This window comes from Mustela nivalis (genome assembly GCF_964662115.1).
Source record: "Mustela nivalis genome assembly, chromosome: 17".
Classification (NCBI taxonomy): domain Eukaryota; kingdom Metazoa; phylum Chordata; class Mammalia; order Carnivora; family Mustelidae; genus Mustela; species Mustela nivalis.
Genome location: NC_139036.1, coordinates 44911555 through 44929776, shown reverse-complemented (window position 1 = coordinate 44929776; position 18222 = coordinate 44911555). Strand labels below are relative to the sequence as shown.

Below are 18222 nucleotides of genomic sequence, written 5' to 3'. Positions count from 1 at the left end.
AATGGCTACTTGAAACCCAAAGTCTCCTTGCAGAGTCCTGCACACAGAGGGGCAGGGCTCTGGGGCTGCACAGGTTTGAATCCCAGCTATCTCTTTCTCTCTCTCTTTTTTTTTTAAAGATGTATTTATTTATTTTAGGGAGAGAGAGAGCATACACATGCACAGGGAGGATGGGAGAGGAGCAGAGGGGAAAAAAATCTCAAGCAGACTCCCTGCTGAGCACAGAGCCCCAAAACAGGGCTCCATCTCCTAACCCCGAGATCACAAACTGAGCCAAAAACCAAGAGTCGGATCCTTAACCAACTGAGGCACCCAGGTGCCTCCCAGCTCATCTGTTATGGCAAAGTGACCTTATGAAAGTCACAACTTTCTGAGCCACAGTTTGCTCATCTATGAAATGGGGGTGATAATAGTACATACTCTGTGGGGTTTGACTGTAAGTTTTCTCAACTGGGAAGGGGGCAATTTTGCTTCCTTGGTGACACTTGGCAATGTCTGGAGACATCTTTTGTTGTCTCAACTGGGTGTAGAGGGTGGTGTTACTGGAGATTAGTGAGCAGAGGTGTTCTTTAACATCCTACAATGCGGATGACAGCCCTCCACAACAAACAATTACCCAGCCCCAAACATCCACAGTGCCAGGCTGAGGAGGCCCATACTAGAGTGAATATTCAGGGAGGTCGCACACACATGAAGCACTCAGAAGGGTCTGCTAACACTTTTGCAAGGTCTCAAAAAACAGACGCTGCTGTTCGTTTGAGGAAGAGCACAGGTTACCCCTTTTCTAAACCTGAATGATTGGGGCAGGATGTGGAAATCCTTAAATGCTGAGAACCTGGCTCACTTCTCCAGGTGTGAGTCACTCCGCAAATGTCAATTTCTTTTATTTAAAGCAGAGCCAGGGCTGCGCAAGTGACTCAAGGCTAGAAGCCTTTCCAGGTTATCGTGACTTAACTAGCTAGACCGGGAGCAAGTAATTTTGCCCTGGAGCTCTCCTTCCAGGAGTGCAGCCATCTCAAGGCTCAAAGATTCCGCAGTGCTCACCGGGGAGTGGGAATTGTGTTATTACCTCACCCCACACACATCGGGGCTTGGAAAGGCCTGAGAAAGGTAGCCGAAACCACGAAGCACCCCCTTGTCCCAAATGCCTTCCTCACCTGTAGGGATTTGTCCCTTTGCTGCAACCGGATTCGAAATTCCTTCTTGGGAGTTGCAGCTCTGGGCCAACAAGTAACTCTCTCCCACTAATACACATGAGTGTATTTAAAGATTTAAAGTCAGATCACCTACCTGTACCCTTGGGGCTAATAATACATTACATGTTAATTTAAAAAAATTTAAAAATATAAGGTCAGATCATCTGGATGGAGTACTGGATGCATGCAGGGAACCGGGACCCAAAGAAGTGTCAGGGGAATCTGGGTAAAGTATGTGGGCGTGGGGTGTCTTAAATGAATGATGGCAAGCCAGGGAGCGTCTGCAGACTCTGGCTTGTGCCCACGTCTTTCCTGAGAAGTGTTGTGCCCAGAGGCGAACAGGTGGTGGGAGAGGGGAGCTGAGGATCGAGGCTTACTGATACCGACCTGTAAACCACCATCTGCCCAAGCTCCACCTCTCCCGGAGTGACTGATGTCAACAACCCTGGGGCTGGAAGGAGTTTTAGGGACCCCCCCAGCTTCCTTCTTGCCCACCCGCTCCAGGTCAGAGATAGAGCCGGTCAGGCACCAGACACTATCCAGCTCCAAAGCCTGGGCATTTTGAGGACCACAACCTCAAATGCTTCAGGGGCCAGAAGGATGACATAAGCTAAGTGGTTGGGTATAAGATAACACAGGCAGAGGCTGGGAGGAACTGCAGGCTGTGCTCTAAGGCATTCAAATTAAACACACACACACACACACACACACACACACACACACAGAAAAAACACAAAAACCAGCGTTCAGCCAGCCAAACAAAACATATCTGTGGCCTGAGTGTGTGGGTGAGGCCCTTAGGTTGTAAGTTTTCGACCCCTGACTAAATAAATGGTCTTCCCTACCCGCCAACAACTTAGATCTCCAAAAATAAGCTTTGAGCTACCACCGACTGTCTGAAAATGAGAACTCCTAAACAGGTCTTTGCTCTAAAACTTCCAGGAATGGGATGATCCTTACTTCCCAAGACCACCTGGGAATGGGACCTGCCTACCCCTACCCCTGGAGCCAGTTACCAGACCTACCTGCCATGGACCACTGAAGGGGATGGGGTGCCCAGGTCCCTACAAACTGTTTCTTAAAAGTTTGTAATTGTTTATTACAAATAAAACAGAAACTCGCCGTGGTACAGAGACGCAAAAGTTAGAAAAGAAAAACTACCCACAGCTCCCTAACACTACCCACCCCCCCCCGCCCCCGTCAGAAGGAACCCCTGGTGACACCCTGGAGCATAGTCATAGTCCAAGCCCCTTTTCTTGCATAGATTAAGTCCCAGTCTACTCTCTGGCCCTGTGACAAGTAAACCCAGCTGGCAGATGCTTCGTGCTGCGCTCCCACCACGTTGCTCCTCCAGCTGTAGAAAGAGGTTGCACCAAACCATCCGCAAGCTCTCTCATCAGACCTGGGTTTCAACATACAAGTCTGACCCATCAGACTTGGGGCTCCCCAAGCTTCTCAAGGAAAGGCACTTGAACCTGTCTTACTCGTACTCGGGAATTCTACAGAGCCAGGCATACAGTAAGTGCTCAATAAAAGTGTTTCTAACCTTCTCTCCGCTACCCACCACCACCCCCCCGCAACGCCACACCTTCCTCAGCAGCCCAGGCTAAGTAGAGAGTGGAAGCAGAACCAGACCCAGGAGAGAGCGCCTCGCCGTCTCCAAGGTAACCTGAGTCCCTAGCTTGGGGAGCCCACGCATGCGCACACTCGCCCTTCCTTCCCGTAACCTCCAGAAGCACGCAACCCGTAAAAAGACTGCCAGAAGCCCAATGCGCATGTGTGGTTCCACCAACACCCCGGCCGCCTCCGCCTCTGTCAGTCCGTCCGCCTAGCAATCTCTGCTCTATAAACACTGCCCGGAAATAATGCCCATTTCTGGAAACGAGGCCTTCCTAGCCAATCTTTGCTAGGGGCCGTACGACGGGACCAGCCGGGACGCGCCGACTCATTGGTCAGACTGGAGGAGTGGGCGGGGCCAAGGGTCGAGGTGCGGCCAGAGCAAGGAGGCGCGAAGAGTGGCAAATCTGCAGCCGCCGGGGGAGGCGTGGCCCCGAGGGCGGCCGGGAAGGCGGTGAGGGGGCGGGGCTCGAGGCCGGGGCGGGGCGACCGTAGTCCCGGAGCCCAGCGGTCGGCGGCCGGCGGCGGGAGAAGGCGCGAGAGGAGCGCGAGACACTCGCTGGTTGGGGAGATCGGCGCTCAGCCGGTAGGTGACTGGGCGGGACCCCGGGGTCCGGAGCGGGGCGTCGAGGGAGCGGCTGGGATGAGTCGCCCCTCCGCTTGGGGCCAGGCCGCGGCCTGGCCCGCCGCCCGGAGTGGTGGGGGTCGGCGGCGCGGCCGGTCAGATCCGCTGGCGCGGGGGCCCTCGGCGGCAGGCCGCGAGCGCTCGCTTGACACCACGCTGCCAGGGCCAAGGTCGCACGCCTTGCTCGCCTCGCACCCCCGCAGGCCGCACACGCGCCCAGAGTGTGCCAAGGGGCGCCCTGCTTCCCCTTCCCCAGCACCCCCTTTAGCCCCGCGCTCTCCTGCCCCGTCGCGAAGCCCGCCCCTCCTGCTCCTCTCCCTTGGTGCCTCCAGGGTGGGAACTCGCCTCCGTCGGGGACGGAAGGTGGCCAATGCACAAGCGCTCCTGTCGTGCGCTCTCCCACCTGCCCTGGCAGTGAAACCCTCGGCCTTCCCTTGGGAAGTTCTCTGGTCACACCCCGAGGCGGGGAGAAGGAGCAGAGCCTGCCCTTGACACCAGAGGGCCGGTGCTGGCCACTCTCAGCATCCTCTTTCTTACCCTGACCCTCTGTAATCCTCTCCGCTCCACTCGGGACTTCATCTGTGGGCTCTGGTATAATATTCCCATCTTGGAAGCCCGTGGGGCACCAGGCAGAAAGAGGCCCCTTGTCCAGTGCAGAGTACCACCTGCTCAGAAGCCTCCCTGGTACTGGGTAACTTGGAAAAAAGCGCTTCCTTCCTAATTGGAGTTTTAAATGTTGCGTCAGGTCTTAAATGGATGGGGGAAGTACTGTGGGGAGAAGAGAATGAATGGAGAAAATGTGCAGAAATCTGTGGTGTAAATGGCAGAATTATTTTTGTCCACTGGAGACAGTGAGCACCAGTGACTTGATTAAGGAATCTAAAAGCAAGTCAAATTAAATGTTGAGAAGTGGGGCCCAGTACAGAATAGCAGTCTGAAGTTCATTCCAGGAAAAATGTTGAAAACCCCTTGACTAGAAACATGGTCTGTCTGAAAGATTAGAGGGAGATAATATCTTAACATTAGTGATGTGTTAGTGATGTGTTTTTTTTTTTTTTTTTACTCTGTATCTTCCTACCTGTAACCTCCTTTTTCCTTGAGATGTCTGGGTGAAAGCATAGACAGTATTGTCCTGTTTTATAGGTGAGGTACCTGAGGCAGGGTGGGGGGGGTGCTTGGTATACATCATAGCTGGGACTCAGGGTGAAGAGCCTGGGCCACTGGAGTCTTACCCAGATTCCTTCCCCTGGACCAGGACCACGTGATGGGACTTAGTTGCAAGAAGAAGGGAGACGTTTGGTGTGGTGTTTTTGCCCTCACCATGAGAGGACAGCTGCTTGTCATGCCGCGATGTGTTTGAATTTACTCTTGGTGTTTTTTAAGTGATGTCAAAATCGGTTCCTGGGGTGCAGTGATGCCAGACCTCTGACACCTTGAAGACATCCTCATTTATTTTGAAGGGTGTGGTGAACTTCTCAGAAGGTCTCAAAATAAAAGTTAGAGTCTCAGACTTTAATTTTAGAGATATGTACCCAGGTGTGTGTTCCAACACCTTTGTAAAATCAGACAGCAATCAGCTACTAAGCTTTAGGTCACCTTCTGTCTGTTTCCAGATTATAAGCTTTAGGTTACCTTCTGCCTGTTTCCAGATTATAAGGAGCAGTTCTGAAGGGGGTTTTTTTTGGCCCCTGGTATTGTCTGTTAGGGTTTGTGGGAGCGGCACCACAGACGGAGACCCTGCCAAATGAGCCTTTATCTATTAAACAAAAATGTCTGGTTGGCCGTTTCGCCTCAACAGATGGAGGTTTGGTTCCTCATTTTGGTTCTCCTGTTGAACACTGACTCCTTTGTGATCTGCTTGGAGTGTTTGTATATCATTTAATGTTGAGAAGCAGGCTTGCCCTGATTGGTTGCCCAACTCCAGGCAACTGTTGTGATTTTTTTTTTTTTTTTTTTTTTTTTTTTTTTGGTTTATGGTAACAGTTCATTGCAGCCAAGGCCTGGTGAGAGATCTGTAGAGATGGGAAAGGCAAAGCCTCATCCAGGGCTGTTTTCTTCGTTGTTGGCACCCTCTTAAGAGCCCTCTATCACTTTGGCCCGTGAAATCACTTTGAATTTCCTATTTTTTTTCCTGTCTCAGTGGACAGTACATGAGCTTTTCTAGCAGGTCTGCCTGCCTTGATGAAGAGCTGACAGATTCATATTGGTTGGCCTGACAGATGCTCTTTCTGGGACAATAGTTAAGAAAATGATAGAGCCAAACTCAGTCCTAAATTAATATATAAGTCAGCCTGATACTCGTCTAGGCAGCATATTTGTACCGATGGCTTCCATCACCTCAAAGCTGTTTTTTTTTTTTTTTTTCCTGGCAAAAGGTTAAAATGCAACTAAAATTCTGCTTTCGTGATTAATAAGTCACTACCGCAGTTGTGTCTGATGCTTCCTGTTTGCCCCATTTTAGTATTTCAGTTAAACTGGAAACATCTGAGCCTTATGGGCACTTTTGATGGCACCGGTGTAAAATTGGCGGGAAGGGAGACCATTCCATGTCGGTGGATTTGGGAAACCGTACGGATAAGCCAGGCCCTCTGGCCTCTGTGCACGATGGGAGGAAGGGAAAGGAGTGGGGGCTGAGCATTTGAAGTGAGCCTTTGAAGTGATGCACGTGTGAAGGCTTTGCATGCTCTTGGTGATGCTGACTGAAATGCTGAAACAGTAGATTAGAAATAGAAGGCTAAACTTAGGGCAGTTTGGTTAGTAGAGCATTTCAGTTGAGCTGAGTGAGATGATCCAGTATGTTGGGTATGGAGCCTTTAGTTCTGGGCTTGTCTTATTTACCTGAGTGACACTACAGAGAAAAGTCATTTTTCCTCAGTGGCTGGTGTGCCCTTCTTAGTCTTAAAAGATCCTCTTCCTGGCTTGCTGGTTTACGTCCTTTAACCCCTTATCATCCTGATAGAAATCCCTTAAGATTACATGGCATCAAGAGTCATGGTACTCTGTAACCATTTTTAGGAGGTACTGGTGTAAAGGAAGGCAGGACCAAAGATCAGGAGAGGGAATCCTCATTAGGAGGAATAAAGTAGATGAGATTATTCAGGACATCACTATCATACCCAGAATCTAAGCCCACATTTCTGGACCTCTAGTTCATTGCTTTGTCTACTAACCCACTCATGAAAGGATAAATTGTTTTGTTTTGTTTTGTTTTGTTTCCCCCAAAACATGTCAATTGTGAATGTAACTAAACAGGGTGGCTGCCTTATTTATCTATTTATGCTAACAAGTATTAATATTCATAAGTATTGCTGATGATTATTAAGGGCCATTGGTTACTCATAATTACTTATGAATAGGGCGCCTGGGTGGCTCAGTGGGTTAAGCCGCTGCCTTCGGCTCAGGTCATGATCTCAGAGTCCTGGGATCGAGTCCCGCATCGGGCTCTCTGCTCAGCAGAGAGCCTGCTTCCCTCTCTCTCTCTCTGCCTGCCTCTCCATCTACTTGTGATTTCTCTCTGTCAAATAAACAAATAAAATCTTTAAAAAAAAAAATTACTTATGAATAAAAGGCTGAAAGGTGAAGAACACCCCCCACACACAAGTCTGCTTCTTTTTGTTTGACAGATGCAGAAATTAACGCGGAGGGGTCAGGTGATCGGTCGGAATTGATAGGGCAAGTCCACAGTGTCTCCAATTTCAGATGCGGGGGTTTCGGCTGTCAAGTCAGACAGACCTGGGTCAGGTCCAGGTCTGCCACTATCTACCTGTGTGACTCAGGCAAATCACTTCACTTCCTGGGCACTGGGTGCCGCATCTGTAAATGGGATCAGAAATACTTCATGGGATTGTTTTGAGTAGAAAATGAGAGAATAGATGTCAAGTGCTGAGCTCAGTGCCTGGCACCTAATAAGCCCCAGGACATGACGCCTACAAATGGTGGTGGTGGTCGTGGTGGTAATAGCAGTAGTCCTGGTTGCCTTTCCTCTGTAAGGGTCAGACCACCTGACAGGGGAGAGTCATTCTCTCAGGAGGACCTCCGGAGGACATTTCTTCGGGGCTAGGGTTTCGCTGTCACGTTCTCCCTGTCGTGTACTAAACACTGCTCTCACCACCCTCCAGAGGAGCCAACAGAGGCCTGGGCTGTTGCCCGATCAGAGCTGGTGAACCTACACCCAGGGCACCCTAGGTGTTCCCAGGACTCTGAGCCAGGAGCTGGGCCGAGCCTTCCTAGGACTCCCTTCTGCCCACCTCCCACCCTCATACGGGGAAGCAGATCCCAGAGCTAAAGCTCTGGAGATGAAAAATGGGAAAATACTGTATAGAATATAAGTCAGCAAGGACTTGTTCTTTGAGGGACTCAGAGGAAGATTTTGGTTCTGTGGGGTGAGGTTCTTGCCACTGCGTGGCACCCCCCAGCTCACCGCCCTTTCCCCCTTACATATACAGCTTTGTCAGCTTATTACTACTCCTGGATCTGGGGGTCCTAGATCTATAGTCAGGGGCTTGCAGATCTTCCTTTAAATCACCCAAAGAATTGGTGACTTTTTTTTTCCCAAAGGGAAAAAAAAGTCTCGCACTACATTTTAAATTCCTTTTTCCTCTTCTTAATACAAAACAAAAATACCGGCTCTCATCAGGCTGACGTTCCCTTTAAATAACATTTTGTTTTCTCTTGGGGAAGCTGTCTTCATGGCCAGAGAGTCATTTCTAAAGTGAACCTAGTTTTTAGAAAAAATAGATCACCGGATGTCAAGCCTCATGTGGAGCTCGGTTCAGATGAAAATGAAACCAGCAGGCCTGGAGTGGCAGCCTCACACTTGACTTCAGGCTGGAGGTGAGAGGCTGAGCGTCTGAGCCCGGCTCACTAACTGCTTGGCCTCACGGAGTGCATTTGATAGGTACCTTAGTCATTTTCCAGGCAGCTTTGCTTAGGTGAGCAGAGCACTTTCTCTAGAAGGTGAGTCACCCATGCAGGGGTGTAGGTGACAGGCGACTTATTCCCCAGCACAACTGCAGAGGAAGTCTTAACCAGACCTTGTCCAGAAGCCCTCTGCCGCGGGGCGCTTGGCTGGCTCAGTTGAAAGAGCATGCAACTCTAGAGCTGGGGGGCGTGAGTTCGAGCCCCATGGTAGGGTTAGAAATTACTGACAAAATAATAAATAAACTTAAAAAAAAAAAAGCCCTCTACCAAAGATCACTTTCATTTCAGCGGAAGGGCTTTGGAGGCAGGGATAAAGAAACAAATGGGAGGCTCCCAAGGCTTGCCAGCCAACAGAGAGATGGATCCCCTGGCTGGGGGAGGGGGTCATGTGGACGAGGCACAGAGCCCAGATCAGCGGTGTCACTGCGCTCCTGAGTCCAGCCACCTTGAGGGTGGGAAATGGCCCCATTCCAGTGACAGTCAGCAAAGAAGCAGGAGGGGAGCTTTGGCTCCGGGGAGCTGGGAAACCCCTTGGCAAAGAGCAGAGAGTGCAAACCATGCTTTGGTGTGAAAGGCCTTTTAGGGAGCCCTTTTCTACCTGCTGCCTTGCTTTTTGCCACTTGAGTTGGAAGGCTCTGAAGCGCTCCAATGATTGAAAAGGCTAGATGAAACCCTGGACTTCGAGAAACTGTCATTTTACTGTCATTCCAAGCCTGTCACCATTTCAGTTGTCTACGCATCCAGCGCTGGTGTTTGGACTCAGAAAGAAGCAGCAGAGGAAAGTCCTGAGCCATCCCTGCCCCCCTAGTTTCTGGCTGCTATGGCTTCTGGCCACCCTCTTCCCACTAAGGCCATGACCAGGCATCCACCAAGACAAAGATCTGTTCAAAACTCTCTGTTCTGGACCCATGTAATTGGTGTTGAACTTGACAGCTAATGGTCAGGGACATCTATAGGCAATGTCCAGGGTTACCCACAAAGTGGGCTTGACTTTATTGAAGCCTCAGGGAAAGAACTACTAGAACTACTAGAACTAGAACTACTAGAACTAGAACTACTACTAATAGAAAGTATTACTAGACCCCCCCCCCACCCCGCCCAGCCCCAGAGCCACAGCCTGTCAATCCAAACTAGCCAGCCATCATTTCCAGGCAAGCATGGCTAAGCAACCTTTAGGCCCTAACCACTCTGTCAAGAAAAAGCTGTTAGAATTACAGCCTGGAAATGACCATTACCATTCACATTCTCTACTACTTTACAGAAGAGAAAATGATGGCCCAAGAAGCTGAGTGGGTTGCCCAAGGTTACATGGCTAGCTCATGGCAGAATCTGAACTAAAGTCCAGATCTCTTCACCATGCTATGCTGCCACTGAGCAAAGGAACTACTCTCGGAGTAGGAATTGGATTTTTTAACTAGTTCCTCCTTTATTCCCCTCCCTTGACCCCATCACTGTCAGTCTTGCTGCAAGCTCTGCCAGATCTGGGAAGGGTGGAACCAGAGCAGCTGCTCTAAGCCTAAGAAAAAGTCAACAGAAAGCTATTCACTTGACACTCTCTTATACCATGAGTTTGTGTAACCAAAAGGAGGTCAAGGTTGATAAGAAAAAACAATTCTGGGCAGGGTTACCCGGAAGTCTCAAAGGTTGCCTGCACCTTTAGGGCACCATCCTACCTCCCCAAGCAATGTCTTACACAGAGTGGGCATTCAGATCCTATTTATGATTGACCGTGATGGTGCAAACCCACTGGGCACCAAGAAGCTCTTCTGCATCTTTCCACTGTGAAGAAAGGACATGTTGCCCATGGGATGTAGGTGACCAGAAAAGCCAGAGTAGTCAGGGCTCATTCCAACTGGATTCAGCCAGCAATTCTCAGTGAAGAAGCTCTTCCCTGTGGGCAAAGCATGATGTCCCATCTGAATGATGGCCCCTATACATGCAAAGAACTGTTGTATCTGAGACTCACCACCCACTGTCTGCTGTCATTGACATTTCCTTTCACTGGGCCAGAATTAGTCAATACTGGTCTCCTGGTCAATACTAAGGATGACTGGGAGATTTAGGAGGAAAGGGGGCCTTAGCCAAACTCAGATGAAGATGCTCTTAAAAGTTAAGATTAGAAATACTTTGGCCCAAGAAGTTAGTTGGATGAACCAGGCTCCTTGAGCCTGTGCCCAGTAGTCCCAGCCTACTGTTGGGACTGTAGTGTTGGCAGATGTACTTTGGGAGGCAGGAATAGCTTTCTAGAGATAAATAGATAAATGTAAAAGCTGGAGATTTGCGTACCACCTCCTGTCGAGGATATTTGTGCACATTGGAGCCCAGATGGATGCTGTCTGGCACAGGAAGGTCTTCTTCTCAAAGAATTGAAGTAATTGGGTCTCAAGGTCAGCATTTAGGAAAGGGGATGAGGGCGGCTCGGTTGCCAGCTTGAGTGACACCTTCTTGCTGGGGTGCAGTCAGAGTACAGCCACCCCTGGTCACCAGGCTCTGCCTGCTTCTGCTCGCCAGGTGAACGGGACAGTCTGGACCAGATGCCAGACCAGACAGGTGAACGGGACAGTCAGATGCCAGACCAGACAGGCTCTTAGAGCTGGGACCCTAGTGTGTTCTTTAGGAGTGTATCAGTCATCCTTTCAGTGAGCCTTTGCCAGGAATGTCACATATGGCAGGCTCTGGCAGGTGCTAGAATATGAAAGAATAACGGAGATGCTTCTCTCAGGGAGCTTGCTGTGGCAGCAGGGCGCGGGGGAGGGGATAGACATTGAAGGTGCTAAATCGTGAACCACGACTCTGGGGGCTGGTGAGGAGCCAGTAAGGCATCGCGGCCTGGTGGTCCTCCTGGTCCAGCTTGACCCAGCACTGTCACACACATAGTTCCTTGGAGGGCAGGAGCCCCAACTCCCATTCTGCGGGGACCTGGGTGGGATCTGTCAGCTTGGAAAAGGAGCTTGAGAACAGTCAGGAAACTTCAGCAGTCTGGGAGGAAGGCAATGTATTTGCAGAGGTGAAGCCGCTGTCGGGAGAAATGTGTGCTCACATAGTTCAGAGCAGAAGCAGACAACAGGTTGCCAGCTGTTGAAGATAGGGCTGACTTAGCCCACCCTTCCCGGCTGCAGTAGAGAAGGCGGTGACACGATCCCATGTGCTTGGCGCCGCTCTGACACAGGTCCGCAGGCAAATGATTCAAAGCCTGACCCATGACTGTGCTTCTTCGTAACTAAGTTCAGCGTTCCAAAAAAGCCTTTCCAGGGTTATGATGGTGACAGCCTCGTGAGGGCAAGGACCTTGTCTGTCTTGGTTACCGTGGCATCTGGCATCTGCTGGCCAGAGCACAGCACCTGGAGCGTGGGATCCACCGGCCAAGGATTTGTGGTCCAGGGAAAGTACAAGACTGGCATCCACATTCCTCCTGCTGGGCCATCCTGGCCCAAAAGAGGCTGAAGGAGCCACAGGCTGTTCATGGTTTCCCCTCCTTGACCAGGGAATACTCTGAGAGCCTCTGAATTCTCCCTGTTATAGCACAGGCCCCAGGCCTTTCTTCCCTTCTTAAAGGAGGACAAGAGTGTGACCCTGTATTATAAAGGGACATGTCAAAGTCACCTTTGTTGCTCATGTCCTCCAGTTGTCACTCAGGCCAATCTGTCAAAGGTTGTGTAGGGCAGCGTCTGAAATGAGGCCATGGTCAGGGTTCCACTGCCAAAAAGCAGAGCTGGACCGTGTGCTTCCTTCCAATTACCCCTATGCGTTGGAAGTCTTCTGTGGAAAACCGAGTTGTTTGGGTTTCTTGTTTATTCTGAAGTTCCTCAAACTAGTTCCTCAATTTCAAAACCAGTCACCAGTGACTACAATGAACTTGAAGCCTCCTCCCTCACAGGGAGGCTGAACCTGTCTTTCTCCGTCTGCTCTGAGTACAGGTAGACCCTGCTTGAAGCCAGTTCCACCTGGGAAAACAGAGTTCCTTACCAAGCGAGAGAGGAAGGCAGTGGTTGTATTTCCGTGAGATTCACCTTAGCCCAGGGAACTGCTCCTTGCTCAGAATCCAGTTCAGAAGGTTAAATAAGAACTGTTTTTCATAACCAAATGATGCTTGTAATGATGACCTCAAGATTGACAAGATCCAGAAGTACATTTTGACTCATCAAAAGAAAGCTGATTGGGTTTGGTGTGATTTTTGTGTCTGGGGCAGTTCATGGCGCTGTAATCTTTGGAAATTGATCATTACCAAATGGTATATACTGTAGCCCCGCTTAATCAAGATGTGTAATGACACAAAATACCCCACAGAACACACTTGCAATTTTTTTTGACTTAACATACATTAAAAATTCCCTGCTGCTTATTGTATAAAATGAGACACGCATATGATTGTTTTGGTTTTTTTTTTTTTTTTAAAGATTTTATTTATTTATTTGACAGAGAGAAATCACAAGTAGATGGAGAGGCAGGCAGAGAGAGAGGGAAGCAGGCTCTCCGCTGAGCAGAGAGCCCGATGCGGGACTCGATCCCAGGACTCTGAGATCATGACCTGAGCCGAAGGCAGCGGCTTAACCCACTGAGCCACCCAGGTGCCCTGTTTTGGTTTTTTGTTTTGTTTTCTTTTCCTCACTACTACTCCTCCCCACCCCCCTCCATTCTCCTGCCTACCAATTCCATAATCGCCTGTGTGGATCAGTGATGCCCCGTGGCATGTTCTGTATGCTGTTGGATTCAAAAGTTAAATTGCAAAGGATTTAAAAGTTGAATTGAAAATGCTTTTGTAACACTTTTCTTTTAGAGCTTATGCCATGCCCTTTATCAGGGCCCTGGAGACAAAGTACCGACCATATTTGAGAAGATACTAGCTGATGCTCAAGGCTTTGCTATTAGACAAACAGCAACAAAAACCACAGAAGGCCTGGAGTCAGGCCTTCTAAAATGCAGGGCACATTTGAACTTTGTTGTAGAGTTCGTCCTTGCAACAGACCTGCGTGTGCCTGACCTGATACCCACGCTGGGCATGGGGAGACTAAGGAATATGGGGCTGCCCCGTGTCCAGCTTGAAGTCTTTGCTTCCCATTGCCATTTTAAAGTTGCTTTGCTGCACAAGATAGGCTGGCTGCGTTTATACTCCCTAATGGAGATGCTCCCTCCTGGGTCAGTCCCTAGGTTTCTCACTAACAAACCTTTGACTTGTGGCAGCTTCTGTGTTTGGGTCTCAATTTTTTAAAGTTTTAGATCATGTGAAAACAGAATGTTAATGTTAAGAGTCCGTACTTTGACAAAAGAGCCCCTGGGCACAAATCTGGCTTCTGCCAATTCCTTGCAGAGTAGCATCAGACTTTTTTTTAGTGTCAGACTAATTTACTTGAGCTCCTGAGCCTCAGTTTCTTCCTCTGTATAAAGGGAACAACATTAGTGCCCTGCTCACGGAATTCTTGAGAGGGTTCAAGAGACAGTGCATGCATTACCTAATATGTAGCAAACTGTAATAGCTACCGTTATTTCTATTATTATTGACACTGGCACGTAATTAGCATGTATACACATAGTAGCAGACTCTTGCTGTCCACAGGACAAAGATGTCCACGGGACAGCTAATTTCAACTTGAGCTGTCAAGGAATTCTGGGTCCTGGTTCCTCATGCACCGGCAGCTCGTTCCTCAGTCCCTTAGGAGCTGGGCACTGCCAACAGAGGGAGAAGGTAGACGGCACACGCAGAATGCACTTCAAAGAACATCTCCCTCGTAGGCTAACCTTGCCTTGCTTAATGCTTCTACCCTTCTGATTTGGGGACTCTCCCTTCCTCCTCTGATGGCATCTATTCCAGACCTTCCTCCTGATGCTAGGGCTGCTGGCTAGAGGCTTTGCAAGGCAGATTTCAGCTCTACAGAAGCAAGGACTTTCAAACAAATGGTACTTCCAGTCCCGGAAAGGACTGCTCATCTTGTATCAGCTTCCTTCTCGTTGGAGGTTTTGCTAATGTTTACCAGAGCACCCACTATGTTCCAGGCACAGTACTTGGCATTTAAAGATTGCTTCTTGCATTCAGCTGTCCTGTAAAATCCTGTTGTTTCCGTTTGAGCATCCCTGTTTTACAAATGAGACAGCTGTGTCTCCAGAGTAAGTGATCTTCACCTATCACTCCCCAGAGTGTGAGAGACTCCACAGCTCCAGCTCAGACCTTTGGACTCCAAGGCCATCCTGCTATGTAGCTGGGTGGCCATCCTTGGGATTATTAAGTGATATGTTGGAATAAATGACTTCCAAAGGCCCTTCTGATCCCAAGATCATTTTGTGATTCCTTTATTCATCCAGCCAGCCACTCTCCCCTACTAGATTATGGGCATCTGGAAGGCAAGGATCGCATCTTTCTAGCAAATGACATATAATGTTTGGGAACCACCTGTCATGGACTAATCAATGCTTCCCACTTTCCTAACTCCTAGAAATGAGAAAAGAGTGACTATGCGAAGGGTCACCCAGAAATTCCGGTTCTAGGTGTTTACCACCTAGAATTTACCTATAAAAGTACACAAAAAAGTGAATAAAGAGTTTTTGGGTTTTGTTTTGTTTTGTTTTTGCAGTAATACTTGTAAGACTGAAAAATTGGGAATAATTTGCAAGAACATCCATAGGAGAATAGGAGGAGAAATGATTGGACAGGGGCACCTGGGTGGCTCAGTGGGTTAAGCCTCTGCCTTTGGCTCAGGTCATGATCTCAGGGTCCTGAGATCAGGTCCCGTATCGGGCTTTCTACTCAGTGGAGAGCCTGCTTCCCTTCCTCTCTCTCTGCCTGCCTCTCTGTCTACTTCTGATCTCTGTCTGTCAAATAAATAAATAAAATCTTTAAAAAAAAAAAAAGAAATGATTGGACATTTATACCATGGAAGACTTTTCTTTTTTTTTTTTTAAGATTTATTTATTTATTTGAGAGAGAGAGAAAGAGCAAGTCGGGGGATGGGTAGAGAAGGACAGGCCGACGGACAGGAGAAGGACAGGCAGACTCCACATAGAGCACAAAGCCCACATAGGGCTTGATCCCAGGATCCTGAGGTCATGACCTGAGCCAAAGGCAGATGCTTAACTGACTGAGCCACCTAGGCGCCCCTCTACCATGGAATCTTACGGAGCCATGAGAAAAAAATGAAAGAGATCTCCATACAATTGAAGTAGGACAGTGTCCATAATCCACTGTGGGTTTTTTGTTGTATTTTAGGGTTTTTAAATTTTGTTTCTAGAGAGGGAATGGAGGGGTGGGGCAGAAGGAGAAGGAAAGAGAGAATCCTTAGCAGACTCCAACGCCCAGCATGGAGGCCGAGTCGGGGCTCGATCTCACAACCATGAAATGACCACCTGAACTGAAATCAACGGCTGGATGGATGCTTAACTGACTGAGTCACCCAGATGCTCTCCATAATCTATTGTTAAGTCAAAGATATAACTTGTAGAATATTAGCTATCTATAAGCCCATGTTTCTTTTAAAAATAGTCCCAAATATTTTATATTTATATATAAATATGCTAGTGGAACTAGAAGGATTTACACCAAATTACATTGTAGGGAGGAGGGAATGAGGCCAAGTTCTCTCTTTTTTTTTTTTTTTTTTTTTTTTTGGTCCTTCTAAGTACTTTGTATGGTTGACATTTTTACAGTGAACAAATACTACTTTTGTAGTTGAAAACAAAATACAAATCAAAAAAAGAAACAGGGTTCCAGGGTGGCTCAGTCATTAAGCATCTGCCTTCAACTCAGGTCATGATCCCAGGTTCCTGGTATCGAGCCCTGCATCGGGCTCCCTGCTCAGCGGGAGGCCTGCTTCTCCCTCTCCCACTCCCCCTGCTTGTATTCCTTCTCTCGCTGTCTCTCTCTCTCTGTCAAATAAATAAGCAAAATCTTTTTTTTTTTAATTCTCTAATTTAAAGGAAAAAAAGAAACAGGGTCAGATATTATATAAAGAAGGTAGGAGAGATTTCACCAGCACAGCTTGCCACCTTCGGGTTTTCCAGATTCAAAACCAACCCTCAGGTCCCACCCTCGACGACATCAGCAGGGAAGGAGGGGCTGGTGGCTTTGTCTCGGGGCCAGTTCTGCTGTGTGTCCCGCTCTTTATGGGGCCTCTTGTGCCCACGGGCATTTCTTATATTTAGCCCTAGCGCGGGTCTTCACCGCTGTACACACTTGGCCTCGGTGATTATACATAAAAGCAAGGAAGCCATGGCCTTCAGAGTTGAGGACGGCTGACAGGGCCATCTTTGAGCACCTTCCTACTTCTTGAGTCATAACAGCCCCCAGTGGGAAACAAGAAAGAGACAGAAATAAAAACCAAAACCAGGAGGGATGGGCTTGCCATCTCCAGCGCTCTGTTTCCGTAGCGCTGCCGCCCGAACTCGCTGACCAGCCATAGTGATTCTGATGACGCCTCCGGGAGGCTGTGGGTTGGGAGTATTTATTATCACGTATTTATTAAGACCCACTCACGCTGTGAACCAGATGCCTCTTCAATTCCCATACCATGAGACCCTTTTTTGAGTGATCGCTTGTTTCCATTATAAAAGTAATACTCCCCCAAAGACATCTCTGGGGGGACACATAAGAAACCGGTAACTGAGATCCCCTCGGAGGGATGGGGCAAGGATGAGAAGGCCATACACTTTTCACTGTATAGCCTTTCTGTATTTTTTTAAACACTTGGAAACATGATCTGTTACAAAATGAAAACTGGGAAAAATAATACCTGCTGTCTGGAAAAAACATGGAAAAATCAGAAAAGTATAAAAAAATTAAAACACCGTTGCGTGTCTGTGCTAGGTGTCTGCATTTTTATTTATTTTTATTTCTTTAAACATTTTGAGATTTTATTTATTTGAGAGACAGAGAATGAGCAGGGAGAGGGGAGGGACAGAGGGGGAGAGAGACAGACTCCCCACTGAGCGGGGAGCCTAATGTGGGGCTCGGTTCCAGAACCCTAAGATCATGACCTGAGCTGAAGGCAGATGCTTAACTGGCTGAGTCATGTTAGTGTCCCTTTTAAAATATTTCATTTATTTATTAATTTTGGATAGAGAGCATGCACACAGGGTGGGGGCAGACAGAGGAGGAAGGAGAGGGACAAGCAGACTCGTGCTAATTGCTGAGCCTGACGTGAGCTCGCTCCCAGGACCCTGAGATCATGACCCCACCCAAAATCAAGAGTCAGAAGCTCAACAGACTGAGCCATCCACAAGCCCTGGTTACATTTTTATAAAGGTTGATGTAGTATACAGACACAGGCTAGGTGGGATCATACTCTAGATATACTTCTTAATCTTTTCTCTATTAATACTGTGTCCCATCAGCATTTCCATATAATTAAAAATTATTTGTAAACATCATTAATGGATGTACCATGATTTAATTAATAATTATCCTCCCTCTGTAATCAGACATTTTTATTCCAGCTTTTACTATTATAAAATACACTAAGCATCTCTGATGAGGCATCTTTTTCCATAATTCTGTTTGCTCCATTATCTAGACACAGTTCTCTGAGCTGTGCACACAAGAAATGACTCTCTCCTCTTGGTGTAATGCGTCTTGTTTCCAGAGTTCTTTCGTCTCCGTTATTTCATTTGAGGAGTAGGGGAGGGTGATGGTGTGGGGGCCTGGGTGAGGCTAAGTTGAGTGAGGAGAGCCAGTGCCACAGGCAGTCAGAAAAGGAGGTGACAGGGGCGCCTGGGTGGCTCAGTGGAAAAGGAGGTGACAGTTTGGTGAAGCTATTGGGAGGGACTTCCTGGAGACCTAAGTCCAGCTTGGGGGTGAAGGACAGGCTGGGTGTGTAGGGCGGCCCCCACAAGACATGGGACACACAGAGACCTATAGATTTGAGCAGCGAGCGAGACTGA

At 48.3% G+C, this 18222-nt stretch overlaps 1 protein-coding gene across 1 annotated transcript in view; it reads left to right on the top strand.

Moving 5' to 3' along the window:
- Positions 1–3271: 3271 nt before the first annotated feature.
- MAP3K14 (mitogen-activated protein kinase kinase kinase 14) overlaps positions 3272–18222 on the top strand; it is a 43174-nt gene continuing 28223 nt past the window's right edge. Inside the window, exon 1 of the mRNA XM_082706456.1 lies at positions 3272–3399. The gene's annotated coding sequence lies outside the window, so the exon portion shown is untranslated. The remainder of the gene's footprint in view (positions 3400–18222) is intronic.